General features: G+C 44.2%; 1 long non-coding RNA gene across 1 annotated transcript; it reads right to left on the bottom strand.

Annotated features, from left to right (window-relative positions):
- Nucleotides 1–1,584: 1,584 nt before the first annotated feature.
- Nucleotides 1,585–11,017, bottom strand: LOC129334924 (uncharacterized). The gene is made up of 3 exons (XR_008597543.1): nucleotides 10,869–11,017; nucleotides 3,451–3,644; nucleotides 1,585–2,720 (listed from the first exon to the last, which is right to left on the bottom strand). It is a non-coding gene; the product is annotated as an uncharacterized LOC129334924 (long non-coding RNA).
- Nucleotides 11,018–16,789: the final 5,772 nt, after the last annotated feature.

The following is a 16,789-nucleotide window of genomic DNA, read 5'->3' as shown; positions in this document are numbered from 1 at the left end:
CCCCATGTTCTACCCTCAGATCTCCAGGAATTTCCCAGCTAGCTGCCCTAGCATAAATCTGTGTGCATTGTGGGGAATTCTGGGATACATCTTAACACTTCCAGTTTGCTTCCAGGCCTAATCCAAGGTGCTGGTATTGTCCTTTAAAGCCATATACACTTGAGACAAGCATACCTTCTGCAGAAGAAACATCTGTCCACCATTTTCCATCTGCACAGAGGATTCATTGAGAAGCTACCATAGAAGTCCAAAGTCCTTGGAAAGATTTAGAAAACCACTAAGCTGTTATTTATAGATTTCATACAAGCAGGATAAAGGCTGAAGATGACCAAAGCTTCTTGGACTGCTAAGGTCAGCTAATTTTGTTATTTATTTGTAGAGTTTTGAGATCTTTACATGGTCTCACTGTTTACACCTGATCTTAGTGCAGATCTCGGTCCTTTAAATCTTGATTTCTGGAATTTGTTCCGATCAGTTTAATCTTTGTTGAAGATTCCAAAACTATGTTCCCGAAGCCTGCCAAGAGCTAAGCATGGTGGACCTAGAGTAGTCGTCCTGGGAGCTTATTAAAAGGATTGCTGTGGTTGGCTTTTTTTTCTGGGAAAAGAGGTAGTGGAACTTACTGGGTATCGTACATGTGCGCGCAAAGCGTGCTCGCGCTCTCCAGTAAGTGATGTCATCACGCAGGCCGTGGCCACCTGGGACTGCTCCTGCGCTCCACAGGGGGCCTGATTTGGGCCCAAATGGGCCTGGAATATGTTGCTGCCATGCAGGAGACCACTCCCTTGCCTAGCAGCAGCCTGATCCTGGCTGTTTCGGCCCCAAATTGGGCCGAAATGGGCCCAAAATGGGCCCAAATCGGCCCAGAATGGGTCTCTGTCATACAGGGAAACCCTCCCTCACCCAACAGCAGCCTGATCCTGGCTGTTTCAGGCCTGATCCTGGCCATTTGGGGCCCGATCCTGGCCATTTTGAGCCCAAATTGGGCCCAAAATGGCCAAAATAGACCCAAATCAGCCTGGAATGGGCTGCTGCCATGCAGGGGAGCCCTCCCCCACCTGGCAGCAGCCCAATCTTGGCCATTTCAGGCCAAAATTGGGCCAAAATGGGCCCAACATTGTTGAAATGGGCCCCAAATGGCCTGGATTGGGGCCGAATCCACCTGGAACAGGCCACTGCCATGCCAGGGAACCCTGCCCCACCCAGCAGCGGCCCAATCCTGGCCATTTCAGGCCCAAATACCCACCAATCACGTGGGTATTTTTAAGAGGTGCCGGAACGCTGTTCCATGGCATTCCGGCTGAAAAAAAGCCCTGGATGTGACACGTGGCCCCCCAGTTAGCCTTTCCTGCTTTATTGGAGAGAAGAACAGATGGGCGCCATCATGGGACTTTCCTCATGGACTATCAGCTAAAGCTGCAGCTGTATGTTATGGCCTGGAGCACTGCCTGGATCTAAAACTGTCTGCCTGGGAACTATATGTAAACATGTTGGAGGAAAAGAGTGTCTAAAAAAAATCAGATTCCCAGCTCAGAACCTGAAAGAACACAAAATATGCATAAAACACTGCACTCTAAAGAGCTGTAATGTTTTTGCTTTCACGCAGAATATTCTTTTAATTAATGCAAATATTACAATACCTTACGGACACTTCACACATTGTGTGTTGCATACACTAAAAACAAAGTGTGAATATAACAAATACATGTTTGCAAACATATGTCTCGTACAGGTATACTCATCACCAACTGGCCACGCTCCCTACTCAGTGGGAAACATGGCTTTGTGGCTGCAAAACATGGGAAAGATTGCTTTAATTTTATTTCTGTCACAGATCAAGTAGTATAGGGATGGGGGCAAGTGCTTGACTGGGAACAGAGCATCAGCTGTAATGTCTTCTTTGGCATAAGCTGGAAGCTTCGCAGGTACTGGCACCCAGCATCTCGTTCTCCCCGTTGGTTTTAATAAGATCTCCATACCTATGGAATATTTATATAGCAATTATGGAAATGGATCTTGGTTGCTTTCTTGCCAATAGCCAGACAGCCTGACAGGTTGGCAGAAATTCCCTTCAGTCTTTGGCGAAATGATGAATGTATACACAGCTGAGCTGTATACAGCAGAGCGCCAAGAATGGAATTGTGCCTCAATTCTCAAACTCGTTCATCAAAAGTCAATACGACAATGGAGCTCCTGTTCCAGACGAAAATAGACGTGATTATTAACTTGTTAATAAAGGGAACAAGCACGTACAATGCTTTTTAAAAAAAAAGTACGACAGTTGTGTAGGCTGATTCTTGTAATGTAAGACCGAATATACATAATTGCTTGTGCTGATCACTGAAGTATCTTTGCAATCCATGAACGCAAAATGACTCACGCACATCTTAACACAACAAGCAGGATCACAAAGAGCACTTTAAAGAAAGGGCTTTTGGCAAGCCGTTTTATTTATTGCGGGATGCACTGATCAAAAGCAGAGAGTTGCCCTGGCATGTTGTTCTCTCATTCCTCCAGCTTTGCCAGGAAATGTACCGTGGAAATAATTTTCTTCCTCTCCTTTGCTCAGCTGATGAGTTATCGAACAGTAGCTATTTAGTGTGATAATGGCGTTTGACAGATTGGATACAAACACCATTGTCACACTCCATGGCTCCAGCAGGAAAGAGGCCTTTAGGAGAGGAAAGAGATTTTATTTCAGGAGCTGCAACCATAGATACCTGAAAGGAGCAGAGAAGAGATCGAAAATTTGTTCTGGAAGTAAAGAAGAATTTGCAAAGTGCACAGGCACAAATATTCTGCATTCTCAACACAAATAGAAACTGATTGTTGACTGACAAACTGAAAATCTAGGAGCATCTGGAATCACTCGTCACTTCAGCCATGACTTACGTTGGTATCAATTTGGCTACTCTGGTTTCACCAACCCTAGAATCCAGCATAAAGGACATAATATCTCTTCCATCCTAAACTGGCCCAACTCCCAGTTTTGATCCCAGTTCTGTCTCCTTGATTTCTCAATTTCTCAACTTCTGGGGTTGAATCACACAGGGCATGCTTATAGGGATAATTTCAAACAATTTGGAGGAAAGATCCTCGGGTCTCTTGTTTGCAAGCCTCACTGATGCAAATCAGTTCCTTCTGATAATGAGAACCATTCATAGTCTCTATTCAATCCAAGTCTGACTGAGTCAAATTTACATATGAATTCCAATTTGCATCTACTCACCCCTCCCCTCACCACCTATATATATCTGGCCAGTTTCTTCTTACCCTCCATTGCATCTGACGAAGAGAAGCTTATGCTACAGTAAAGTTGGTTAGTCTTAAAGGTGCTACTGGACTTTTACTATCTTAATTTTTTTGCCACTGCTTTTGGGATGAGGAAAAACACTGGATGTTAGAGCAGATCATAGATCAAGCCGCTATCACCTTCTTCAGTTATATTACCTTGAAGGGCAGATGTCTGTTTGGATGTAGAACTTTTGAGGAGAACCAAACAGATACTGCTGCTTGATGAATGTTTCCTCAGTAGCAATGTTCACATGATACATAGATCACAGGCGCATTATGGGATTTCTCTGTGTTTCCAGGTTGATTTGACTGTTTTCAAGAAACTGTCACAGCTGGGTTTCTGATGAATGCTGCAGAAAAACAAGGGAGAGAACGAAGGCCAAGGATTACAGCTGTGAACTGCAGTGTCAGGCTCTCCCTTCTCTCCTTTCCTTTTTTATTCTAATTTCAAAAGCCCTCTTTTGAGAGAGAGAAAGAGAGAGCAAGCTTTAGCCAGACTTCTCAAAGGAGCGTTGTGGGTGTCGGCCATTTTCAATAGGATTCGTTCAGGCCAGGAACAGGCATTTCATTTTACGAAGTGCATACTTTTTATTACTTAATTAAAGAAAACAATAAAAAGAGAGCTTTGTCAGCTGTTAATAAATGAAATGGAGAAAGTTGTTGAGGAAGAGAAAGGTGACATGGTGATAATATATAGCACATTTGGCCCACAGAGGGAAAAAAATCTTTCAGGTTTTCAGTGCAATTTCTTAATGTGATTCAGATGAAAAGAATGGAATAAAGCTTCTCTTAGGTATGTTTTAGGACAGAGGCTCCCAGCTGGGCCAGGGTGCATTCAAAAGACTGTCCTTTGGTGATAATGTTATGAAACCATGTCCCATTCCAAGTACAGGTGTGGTTGCTTGGTTTCGGGCTTTTGTGCAATCGTACGCAGAGTTAGAGTGGCTCTAGAGAATACAATTCTGTATGGGCACTCACTCAGGGGCTATGCACAGTCACATGGCGGTTTCAGGGAACTGCTTCTTTTAAAAAGGGGGACCTCAAACAAGATCAGCAAAGTGCTACAAGGCAAGGGACAGCTCCTGCTCTCCCGCCAAGCAATTTTCCTGCACAAAAACAGTATGGGCGGGAGGGGGGAGTTATTTTGCTACTCCACCTGGAAAATCTATGCACAGATTTTCTCCTTGCAAAATCAGTAAAATTACTCACTCATGTGCGGTTTTCATGCAAGAAAAAAGAATTGGGGAGAAGGGAAGAGCCTTTCCTCCCCCTGTGAAACCATTCCACATCCCTTTTAGCTCTCCTTTTTTTGTTTTTTAAAATAAGAATTTCCCCTCCGTTTCTGCTCTGTGCATGCCTGAGCAGAAACATATCATCTAGAGCCACCCTTACCTACCTCTACATAGAATTGCAGGGTAAATAAATAGGCTTCCTAGCTTGGTTGGGCAGCAGAAAGGGAGGAAATGTTGTGAAAATTGCCATCTCTCCAGCAGCATGAGGTAGCTTTTAGTGCAATCCTGCAAATGGTGTCATTACATCAGGGTGACACTCTAGGAGACCACTGAAACTCTATGGATTTGTCATAGTGTTTCAGTGGAATCCTAGAGCATCACCTTGACACAATGACATTACTTGTGGGGCCATGTTATTGGAGTATTTTAATATCCCCACACACCTGAACCTTCCACTTGTCAGTGCTTAGCTGGCAACTCTAAGTGTAAACCTGCTATTCTGGGCCTGCGTGATCATCCTTCACCCCACCCCCCACTCTGCCTCCCATGTACATTTAGTACTGGATGTGACTGACTGACTAATGTGCATGGATGTAGCGCCACTGAATCCCATGTGTGCATGGATGAGCATTGCACTCATGCACTTACACCCAACCAGTGAAATGCAATCTACACCATGCTGGAACAACTCCCTCCAATCTCTTTATTGGCTGGTTTGGCTTTATGAATGTTAATACGGATATGTATAACAGCCATCTGCCTCAATTGACTGTGGTCAAAATGGCCTGCCTTTGAAGCCTAGATGCAGACTGAAAGCAGTAGCTGATGTGCCGTTTCACCCATAACAGAACAAATTCACAGATCAGCAGTCTTGAGAGTTCTGTGTCTCATGTAGCACCTGGGTGGTTAGAGTAACAGGCTCGGCACATGGAGGCCTGGCTGGGCACCATCTCTGCCATCAAGTAGGGTTGCCAGCTCCAGGTTAAGAAATTCCTGGAGATCTAGGAGGTGAAACCTGGAGAAACCTGGAGAAAGTGGGGTTTGGGGAGGGAAAGGACCTTGGCATGGTATAATTCCATAGAGCCCACCCCCCAAAGTAGCCATTTTCTCCAGGTGAATTGATCTCTGTGGCCTGGAGACCAGTTGTAATTCCGGGAGATCTCCAGCTACCACCTAGAGGCTGGCAACCCTACCATCAAGGCATTGCTTGATGCCTTTGAACAAGTAATTGCCCTGCCATCAATTTTCTGGTCATAGAATTGGGACCAGCTTGATGGGGCAGTTGCAGTTGTGCTTGTTGTAGCTGTCCCATTCACGTATCAAGTGTGTATGTGTGTGTGTGCGTGTGTATTTGTAATTTTTATAGAAAAATGTGTGTAAGGAAAGCTGACCCTTCCTCGTTTTCCTGGTCTCTGCTACTGGAGGCACTTTATTTTCAACATGGAGATAGATCAAGATGGGTAGCCATGATGCCCTACCACTAATTGAGTTAGTCTTAGAGGTGCTACTGGACTTTTGCTCTATTCTCAACAGTGATTCCGCACACGTTGGAAAATGCACTTTCAATGCACTTTATCAATCGTTTGAGGTGTATTTTTTGTTCCACACATGAAAAAATCCGTTCCAAATGATCTATAAAGAGGATTGGAAGTGCATTATCCAACGTGTGCGGAATCAGCCCATGGTTCACCTCAGATATCAGAGCCAGGCTATGAAAGAACATCTTGCAGCAATAATGATATCTGTGCTTGATTAGTCCAGTAGTCCATTTAGGCCAGCATTTTCTACTTTGCTCAGTAGCTTACCAGGTGCCCCCCCTGTTGCCCCCACCCCACCCCAGCACTGGCATTTGGAGGCTTCTTGCCTCTTAACATGGAGGTTCTATTTTACTGGATCTGTTAATGGAGTATAGGGAGGTAAGTGGGGGTAAGCACAAGGAAGTGAGAGCCAAACTACAAGTGACGCCTGACACTAGTTGGACACTTGTCAGCTTCCCTCAAGTTTTGATGGGAAATGTAGGCATCCTGGTCTTGCAGCTTGGCTCTCCGACTGCTGCCCAACGGGCTTTTCAACTGTCACTTGTCCAACATTCCGCCGAACTGCCTACATTTCCCATCAAAACTTGAGGGAAGCTGACAAGTGTCCAACTAGTGTCAGGCGTCACTTGTAGCTTGGCTCTGAGGCAAATACATGAAAAACAAACCTGGGTGCCTGTTGGCCCTAACACTGACCTTGCTGGCTTGCTGAAAAGGCAAATCTGCCAAATACACTTTGTGATTTCAAAGGTGCAAGACCATCTAGTATCAAACGACTCCTGGCCTTCAAAATGCGCCTGCTATTGCTTAATGCACCATCTCCATCTTTGGACACGTGGGGGTAATGAGCCAGTCGGACAGACACAGGCATTTTCTCCAACCTACAGATCATCCTTTTACAGATACACTTAAGAATGTGTATAAATGCAACAGAAAGTCATTGCAGCAGGTAGAAGGATCAGAGGCACACATAGTTTAAATCCCACTCATTTGGGATGGCCAAAGTTGCCCGAAGCAGAAAGGAAAAAAATCTAAAGGTAGATGACAGGAGGAATGGCTCAGTTGCCCCATGTGAGTGCTACAACAGCATCTGGTAGCTGGTTGTATTCCTGGTAGATAATTAGGAGTGGGTGGAAAGAGTGCTATGTGAGACTCAGTACCAAAGCCTATGAGCAATTTCAGGGTTCTTGGCCACAGTGGATGGTCAGATTCACTGAAGGGGAGACAAGCTTGGTTCCTTGATGGTATGTTGTAGAAGGTTCTTGTTACCCAATGTTACATGTACAGAAAAGGATTTAAGGGGCTCTTAGGACCAGAGACCCATGTAGAAATGGGTCTGAATGAGGAAAAAGAGAATGGGAATTGGGGTAGTACTATTGTCATAACAATTAATGTGCCATCCATGGTGCCTGTTCCCAATGGCATCTACCACAGAGTTTCCATCAATTCCTAGAGCAGTATAAAGTCACTTCTGGGGTTTTTCTCAGAAGTGATGTAATGCTGTCACACCAGTAGCACCCCTACCCCCAACTCCTGCCAGTTGCCAGCCGCCTGTCACCATCTCTCAGCTTGTTCATTTAAAATGAACAAGTAATCTTGTTCATTTTAAGATAAATACTGTACATGTAGAAAAATCAAAGATGAGAAAGAGCTAGAGAATGAATAAATACAAAAGGAAATAGTGGAATCTTAAATCCAAAGGAAAACAATAGGGTGACCAATGAAGAGAAATCAAAAGCAGAAAACTATCTTATTTGTGGAAAAGGGTTGTTTTCAGGCACAAGTCTTCCTATTGCATGAGAACATCAGAGAGACATAGGAACTTATTTTTTGTCCATAAAATGTTGGGCAGCCCTGACTATAATAACAGAGTCTTATGGCACATTGAAGACAACAAATCTATGATAACAGAAGCTTTAATGAGTTGGACTCCTGTTAGTCAGATGCACTGATTATATATCCTTGCAACCTAGAAAGAACACTGCCTCCTTCAGAGTAATTGGAGGTATACATTTGTGCCCCCCCCCCCATATCTCTCTCACAAAATATAAGGTCCTTTCTCCATGGTCCACGGGGCATATCGGGGCTTGCCTCTCAAAGAACCACAGCCAGTCCTGATTCTCTGAGCGCATTTCAATGATACAAGCCTTTGCCATATTCAGACTTAAAAATTTTAGGCATATATTTAAAACATCTAAAGAGATACAAAATGAAACATGCAATATGCTAAGAGGCCGTTTGATTGTTGTGTTCACACTGCCATCCTTGGAGGCCTGTAACAGTGAAATCCGGAGCAGAGTTAAGCCAGTCGCAGCCCATTGACTTAGACTGGACTAACTCTGCTTCGGATTTCACTGTAATTCTTTGAAAAGGAGGCCAGTAATGGCTGAGAAACTTCCTAGAAATTGAGGGGGATCCATACATTGTTGGGGACAGGGTGTTATATTTTAACAATGTGGCCTCCTGGGTTTTCCTGTTCATGGATGAAAATCCAGGAGGCGAATATTATGATACTGTCTTAGCGAGTTTTCGTGCATTTGTATTCCAGCTTTCTCTCCGAAGTGAACGCAAAGCAGCTAACAATTTAGAGAGAAAAAACCACAAATACAGTGACAATCAAGAAAGGGAGGAGAAGCTTCCAATAGCGCAAAAGCAAATGTTATATAGATCCTACCTGACAAGAGAGGGAAGATTAGGCTGGTCATGCCCCCTATTAGCAATCTTCTCCGCAATGTGCGTCACAGAAAATTTCGGGAGTCATAACAGACCATAAACGTGGTTCATACAGCGCAATGCTGAGGCCCAACCTGCTGCTAATTACAGCTATTGCAAATGGTCTGTTTTCTTTTTACCCATTTATACTTCCTTATGGCCCTTTGAGTCCTTGGAAATCTCACACACACACACACGAACGACATAAATAAATATAAATGTTTTCCCAGTGAAGATCTAAAGCTCATGCTGGGATAAGATCTTGCAAGACTTTAAGTTGCCACTAGACTCCTGCTTATTTTTGCTGCCACAGACTGCCATGGCTGGCTAGTTCTCTGGAACATGCGTATAAGGCAGATATCTCAATGCAGTGGTTCCTGGGCAACTGTACTAAAGTAGAAAGAGCATCCTAAGGATAGAAAGTTTTAAAACGATTGCATGGAAAGAGTCAGAATTTCATACTCCGCATTAGGATCTTCAGTTCCCAGTAATAAAACAGGCAGGATGGAGTCAGCCAAACAGAAGCAATTCCCTACACTATATATTCAGCACACCTTAGTCATCTGTGTATGCCCTGAGTGTATACATATATTATCCTTGTTAAGTAGGTACCACCGGGGGTTATCCAGCTGTGAGCCGCTGGGTTGCAAACAGTCATCTCAGTAAAAATGCTAATCTTGTACGTGAAAAAAGGACCAGCAATGTTGCAAACCAGTGAGAGATCTCACCCCCCACCCCACCTCCTCATTTCCATATCAAGACCCAGCTGTTGTGCAGTAAGCATTTAGTGGGAAACAGAAAATGAAAGAGATTGAGGAATATTAGTTCCTGGGGATTGGCGTTCTTTCCAAACTGCCTGATTATGAGATCTGGAAGAGAGAAGAGGATTTCATGCTAGCCGAAGGAAGCAGAGGGCTGCTAATTACTGCAGGTAACCTCATAACAACAAACCCGATTCTCCCCATGTTCCAGGCTTCCCTTCAGGAGGCTTTTTGGTTGAAAGAAAGCCGTAGGAGGAAAATATAAGTTATTATTAGGATCAGCATAGGAAAATATCAATGAAGAGCACTTGTATAGCTGTGTTCCACGGAGAGAGATTTTTTAAAAGTCTGTTTTCATTTCATATAAATCTAATATACTCCCTGATAAAAATCCAGTCAAGCGTATTATTACCATTATTTTCTCAATTAGCTTGTCGCTTTATTCCCAGAGTCCACTGCAGCTAACAACAGTAATATTTCCTTTCCAAGAACAGTACATTGTGCTAGTTCCAACAATACGCTGGTGGCCAGCTAGAGGAGCGACCGAGACAAAATGCCCCACAAAAGCATGCTCTCTTCCATGAATGGGGATAACCAGAATTGTGACTTCCACTTTATAGAAAAGGAACTGCAATCTAACATTAAGTGTCGGCTCCAGTGTAACACCTTCCCGCATACTATATATACCACTTGTGTGAGCTGTCTTTCCCCTTAAGTTGGACCCCAGTACAATTGCTGCACTAACTCAGTTTCCCAGCCAAGCACGATTTACAAGGGGCAGATTGGACCTGGAATGGACTGGGCAAGATTCAGTGAGCTACTGCCTTGGAGCCGGCTGAGCCCCAATGGCTCAGTCAGCTTGGACCTGGCCTATGGTGTTAAGCTTATGCTTGCTGTCATTGTTAATGTGGCCCAAATTGAAGCAGAAGAGCAAAGTTTTCTTGACTCAGATTGTTCCTAGGCACTTTTAATGTTCAGTTTGCCCCAAAGCATGGAATGGTGTGGTATAGCCCAATCTCATCAGATCTCGGAAGCTAAGCAGGGTCAGGGCTTGGATGGGCAACCACCAAGGAAGGCTCTGCAGAGGAAGACGCTGGCAACCCCCCTCTGCTTCTCGCTTGCTTTGAAAGCCCCTTGCTGGGGTTACCATAAATCAGTTGCAACTTGATGGAATGTATGTACGTAATTTGCTCCTTTTGCTTACAAAAAAAAAGGTATGCAAAGAAGTTTTGCAAAATGTTTAAGGATAGGGTTATTGATTTGGCTAATAACGTTAATCTTGAGGAATAAATTCTCCACCCATACATTTGCTTTCCCTTATTTATTTCACTTACCCGCTGCAATCACTCCGACGGTGATCCAGCAGTCTCTCTTGACCTTGTTGGGGCCTTAAAGTTCCATTGTTGTCATTCTTCCGATTTCAGTGCTGAACAAGATTCTCTCTTCTGATGTTAGTTTTGCTCTTGTACTTTAGTAGAGTAGCTGTTGGGAGCATCTGTTTCCAAAACTGCTTCCCCCCGTGGCCTTTATGGAATCCAGAGTTTTTAAGTAAACAAGCTTTTCTGATAAGTCTCATTAAAATATTGATCTGGGGTGGGTGGCTCTAGTTCTCCTGAACTACTGAGGGCTATTGGTCAGACACACTAAACTGGAAAAAAAGAATCCATCTTGTCATCCTCCTCTTAGTACAGACTTTAATGATCCGGGAATGCAAGGAGATAAGCCGCTAGGTAGAAGGGAATTATTAAATTATCCCATTCAAAATGAGGTACAAATGAGAAGCTGCGCCCACTGCTGGGCTGTATCACTTTTGAGGTCAACTTGAGGTTCACATAACTGGATTATTTGCTGAACATTGTCTGTAGCAGAGTTCTGGGCTAGCTAGTTCTCAGTATGCAAGGGGCTTTTTATTCAATCACATGACCCCCCCCCCAGTAGTCTGAACTGACACAACCCTGACATGTTTTTTTATTAATTTATACCCCGCCTTTTGTCCACAGTGGGAACCCAAAGTGGCTTACATCGTTCTTCTCTCCTCAATTTTTTCCTCACAACCACCCTGTGAGGTAGGTTTGGCTGAGAGTGTGTGACTGGCCCAAGGTCACCCAGCAAGTTTCCATGGCAGAGTGAGGATTCGAACCTGGGTCTCCCAGATACTAGCCTGAGAGCGGGACCACAAGTGACACCTGACACAGGTTGGACACTTGTCAGCTTCCCTCAAGTTTTGATGGGAAATGTAGGCAGCTTGGCGGAATGTTGGACAAGTGACAGTTGAAAAGTCCATTGGGCAGCCGTTGGAGAGCCAAGCTGCAAGACCAGGACGCCTACATTTCCCATCAAAACTTGAGGGAAGCTGACAAGTGTCCAACCTGTGTCAGGCGTCACTTGTGGTCCCGCTCTGACACTCTAACCATTGCACCACACTGGCTTTCTCTTATCGCTTCACCTGCTGTTTGTGGAAGCTCAGCCTAAATTTCACTGAAATCAGCGGCTCACTTATTTCCCATTCTCTTGCTCCCATGGGAAATGCAGCCTGACACTACCGATGCATGTTTAGTTGGAAGCAACAGCTGCTTCTTCATTCAATGAGACCTGTTCCAAAGCACACGTACCCAAGACTGAAGCAAACAGGTCCAACTAAATTTTGCCGAATCATGGCTAAACTGTATCATCTGACATTAAGCATTCCCTCACAAAAACTAGGTGGTTTTCCAAGCTAAAATACTTCTTTCTTATTTAAGTTTTCAAATTGCCTATCTGGCCTTTCTAACGTCATCTGGATTCTTAACCTATTGTAGCCCCATCACATAACCTGGTGTAAAATTTTAAGTCTGACGGGGAGGGCGGTCTAGAAATTCAATAAATAAATAAGTTAGAAAGGGGACTAAGCAAGAAGGATCTCTCAACTTCCCTCCTCCCCCCCAACAACAGTGACTGGGGACACAGCAGCTTGCTGCAGCCTTGTAAACTCTCCCCTACATACCGGATCTTGAATCACTGAATCGTGTGCAAAACGGAAGTCACCTTTGTCTTTCTTTTGGATTCGCCCTGGAATTTACCAGAGCCAGTTTGGTGTAGTGGTTAAGAATGTGGGACTCTAATCTGGAGAACAGGATTTGATTCCCCACTCCTCTTCTTGAAACCAGCTGGGTGATCTTGGGTCAGTCACAGCTTCTAGGATCTCTCTCAGCCCCACTCACCTCACAGGGTGATTGTCGTGAGGATAATAATAACGTACTTTATAAACCATTCTGAGTGGGCATTAAGTTGTCCTGAAGGGCGGTATATAAATCGAATGTTGTTCTTGTTGTTATTATTCAAATTATCCGAAATACAATCAACAATAAGCAGAGGTCTATTGTTGTTGTTGTTGTGGGTTCTAGATTTTCCAGGCTGTATGGCCATGGTCTTGGCATTGTAGTTCCTGACGTTTCGCCAGAAGGTGTGACTGGCACATTCAGAGGCGTAGCACCGAAAGACAGATCTCTCAGAGCAGAACCACAAGTGACAAAAGGCACAGATTGGACACTTGTCAGCTTCCCTCAAGTTTTGATGGGAAATGTAGGCAGCTTGGCAGAATGTTAGACAAGTGATGGTTGAAAAGTCCATTGGACAGCAGTCAGAGAGCGAAGCTGCGAGACCAGGATGCCTACATTTCCCATCAAAACTTGAGGGAAGCTGACAAGTGTCCAATCTGTGCCTTTTGTCACTTGTGGTTCTGCTCTCAGTGTCAATGTGTGGAAAAAATGTTAGCAGGTACACATTGACACTGAGAGATCTCTGTCTTTCGATGCTACACCTCTGAAGATGCCAGTCACAGCTACTGGCGAAACGTCAGGAACTACCTTGCCAAGACCACGGCCATACAGCTCGGAAAATCTACAACCACCATCATCCTCTGGCCATGAAAGCCTTCAATAATTATTATAATAATTATTATTTATTACCTGAAATATGCAGAATATGTCTTCTTTGTGCAATTACCCGACAGCAACAGCCTTCAGCCCATGGGCTGTGACTTTCAAACGGGCTGTAAGCCTCTACTGACCTGCCCACCCTTCCCCCCCCCTGCATTTTAGAAAGACTTGCTGCCAAAGCACATGCAAAGACAGCAAAGACCCTGAGCCTCTTGCCGTTCTTTGCATGAGTGCTGAGAGAAGCCAGTGGCACGATGGCCAGAACCAGGTCACTCAGCTGTGGAGAGAATTCTTTTTAGTGCAGGCGGTTCAGAGCCCCCCCCCCCCAACCACAAAAGCTCTGTCCTCTCTCTTGTCTGGCTTCTCTCCATCTTCAGCAGCCCACACATTTGTTTATTGGCACACAGCCCCTCTCCCACGAAAGCTCTCCCTTGCCTTCTCTTTCCCACCCTACCTGACATGGCCACAGCTCGCTCTAGCAACTGGATCTCCAATGCTTTGCACATGTGTTTGTGGCACGGAGCCCCTGTCCCCAAGAGAGCTGATAATTCACAAGCTGGGGTTTTCCCTGCCACAAGTCAAGAAAATAAACATTGGATGTCTGGCAGGGATAGCAGTGACTGGCCTGTACAGATGAGGAGAAAAAAGGCAAAAGGGAACTTGTGGGAAGGAATGAGTGCTCTAAACCTATCAATGTTTGCTGGTTCATAACTATGGTACACTTCTTGATGTTCAACTTGTGTTTTATCTCCCTGGTTCTCTTGGTCTGCTGCCTGTGGGGTCCTGGCCTTGACACAGCTGAAGTCATCACACAGGCCCCTCCTCTTCTTGTCATGTGACTTTGATGCGATTGGATTGGTGCCATATGACTTCCAGGCATGTGTTTGAAGCTCCATCCTAGAGATTAAAGCTATGTCTTGAAAGTGGAAAGGCTAAACTAAACTAGTTTAAATAAAGAAAAATTCTTCGAAAGTGGAAAGGCTAAAGATGACTGCGGACAGTACAAGTTGTTCTTGCGTGTGGCTGTATGCAAGTTGCAACTTGTGATGACTTTTTTATATGAAATATGCAAAATCAAAAATTCCTAGACTGATCTTATTTTTTACTGCTGGTTATGATTATTCTTGGGCTGAGCCAAAACTAGTTACTTTGTTTAGTATTTGTACTCAGATGTGTTTTCCCACATTCATTCCAAATGCATTTGTGTTGGGTTAATGCTATTCTCCCTAGTGTAGTTACTTTTCTTAGCCCATGATACCATATAACACGCACTGAAGTTGTTGTTGATGCCATGATGTTACGTCTGATATGGTGATGTCAGAAAGATCTGTGATATCACATCAGATGCCACCATTGACAAGATCAATGCATTTTATATGGCCTTGTGAACAAAATTTCATGAACTAACACAATTAATACGAGTAACAGGATTAAAATCTCATGGGCTAACACAGAGCGGGACCACAAGTGACGCCTGACACAGGTTGGACACTAGTCAGCTTCCCTCAAGTTTTGATGGGAAATGTAGGCATCCTGGTCTCGCAGCTTGGCTCTCCAACTGCTGTCCAATGGACTTTTCAACTGTCACTTGTCCAACATTCCGCCAAGCTGCCTACATTTCCCATCAAAACTTGAGGGAAGCTGGCAAGTGTCCAACCTGTGTCAGGCGTCACTTGTGGTCCCTCTCACAGGTAATAGAAACAGCATGGAAAAGGGGTAAATGGTTGACTTTTTTGTTTTGGTAATTTACTCAGTAGCATCCAGTTTGAAGATGTGATGCGGCCCTGATTTATACTTCTCCAAAATTAGTGTGATTTGTCACTGGTGATCTTTTTGTTCTCTTTTTATTACTGTCCCCTCCTCTCTATCCCTCTCTCTTTTTTGTGTTAATCATTTTCTTGCACAAGTTCACTTTGATACCAAACTATACATTTGACATCTTTCCCATCTGATTACTACGAATGGGATTTTTGAGTCAATTGCAAGCAAACATTTTTCGAAAAAAATGGTGTTCTGGGCCACGACACAGGAAGCCATTGGTCAGAAATTTTCTTTTGCGGCAGGTGGGTGTGTATTTGTGTGTGTGGTCTTTGAGGGGAAGTCCTGGTTCTTTGAGTGGGAATGCCAAATGCTTTCGAAATAAGAGGTTTCTGGTAAAAATCAGCAGGACGTTAGCCAAAGGTCACCCAGCGATAAGGGCCGGTCATATATTTCAAGGCTGCAGGGTTGTGGTTAGTCATCCTCAGAGTAGATTATCCTTAAGCCGCCTACAGCAGGTGAGTCAGAGAGGTGTTGTCCAATAGGCATGCTGTAAACTTGGACAGGGACATGATCGCCTGACAAACTTACCTTGTTTGAATTCCTTCAGTTTCCTGTCAGCTCTTGATTGAATTGCCTTGATGTTCCCTGGCAGGGTTTGTCTCGAGCATAGAACTGTGCCAAGCAGCTTTGAGCGTGCACAGTATCCACTTGGGGGCTGTAGCTTGGAGCGGCTTTTGCCCAGCCCATTCATCGGATTTACTAGAGAAGTAGCAGAATCCCCCAGTCTTCATGGCTGTTCAGGTCATTGCTTGCAGTTTGTCCCCTCTTTGTTCCTGGGCAGTCAGATGCATCCTTCAAAATGACTAGCATTGGATAGACTGCATTGCTTACTTTTTGCATGGCATCTGTTTAAGTAGCGATTGTAAGAAACGACTGCAAGATTAGCTGAGTTCTTGGGCAGCCACTGAACATATACTGAGACATTTAAGCAGTAAGTCTCAACTAAAAAAAAATCTCAAACAGATCCCCCCCCCCCCTTATAACTATGCCTTTTAAAATTGGCAGTGGTGACAGACAACTGATGGGGTGTGGTTGTGAGAAAGCCATCTAATTATGCCAGAAAACAGTGTGACTGTGCAAACTAGATACATCTGAACAGCTCACCAGATTTTGTGCTTGATGCTTGTAACTGGTGAGCAAGAAGTGAGCTGAACAGGTAAGGGTATAAAGAAAATCTACCTTTCTTTGGCCAACTAATTTCTTAAATACTGGAAGCAATTTTTTAATGTTACACATGACTCTGCTTTAAGTTTAAATCCTCCAAAACAAACAAACAAACAAACAAACAAACAAACAAACAAACAAACATTGTGTGGCCAGACTGATACTATCCTAGCTATGTCTGGTTTTTCAGAAGGAGGCTGATGCAGATGTGTCTTAATTAGATTCGCTGAGGACATCCTCAGCCCCCTTTGGCAACTGCAGGTTTTACAGAGACACTGGCCCTCTCTGAACTCAGGATATTCTCACTTGTAAGTGATTGTGAAGCCCAGACTGAAATGCACGACAAATGCATT

This window comes from Eublepharis macularius, chromosome 8 (genome assembly GCF_028583425.1).
Source record: "Eublepharis macularius isolate TG4126 chromosome 8, MPM_Emac_v1.0, whole genome shotgun sequence".
Taxonomy (NCBI): Eukaryota; Metazoa; Chordata; class Lepidosauria; order Squamata; family Eublepharidae; genus Eublepharis; species Eublepharis macularius.
This window is presented reverse-complemented; position numbering and strand designations above follow the sequence as displayed.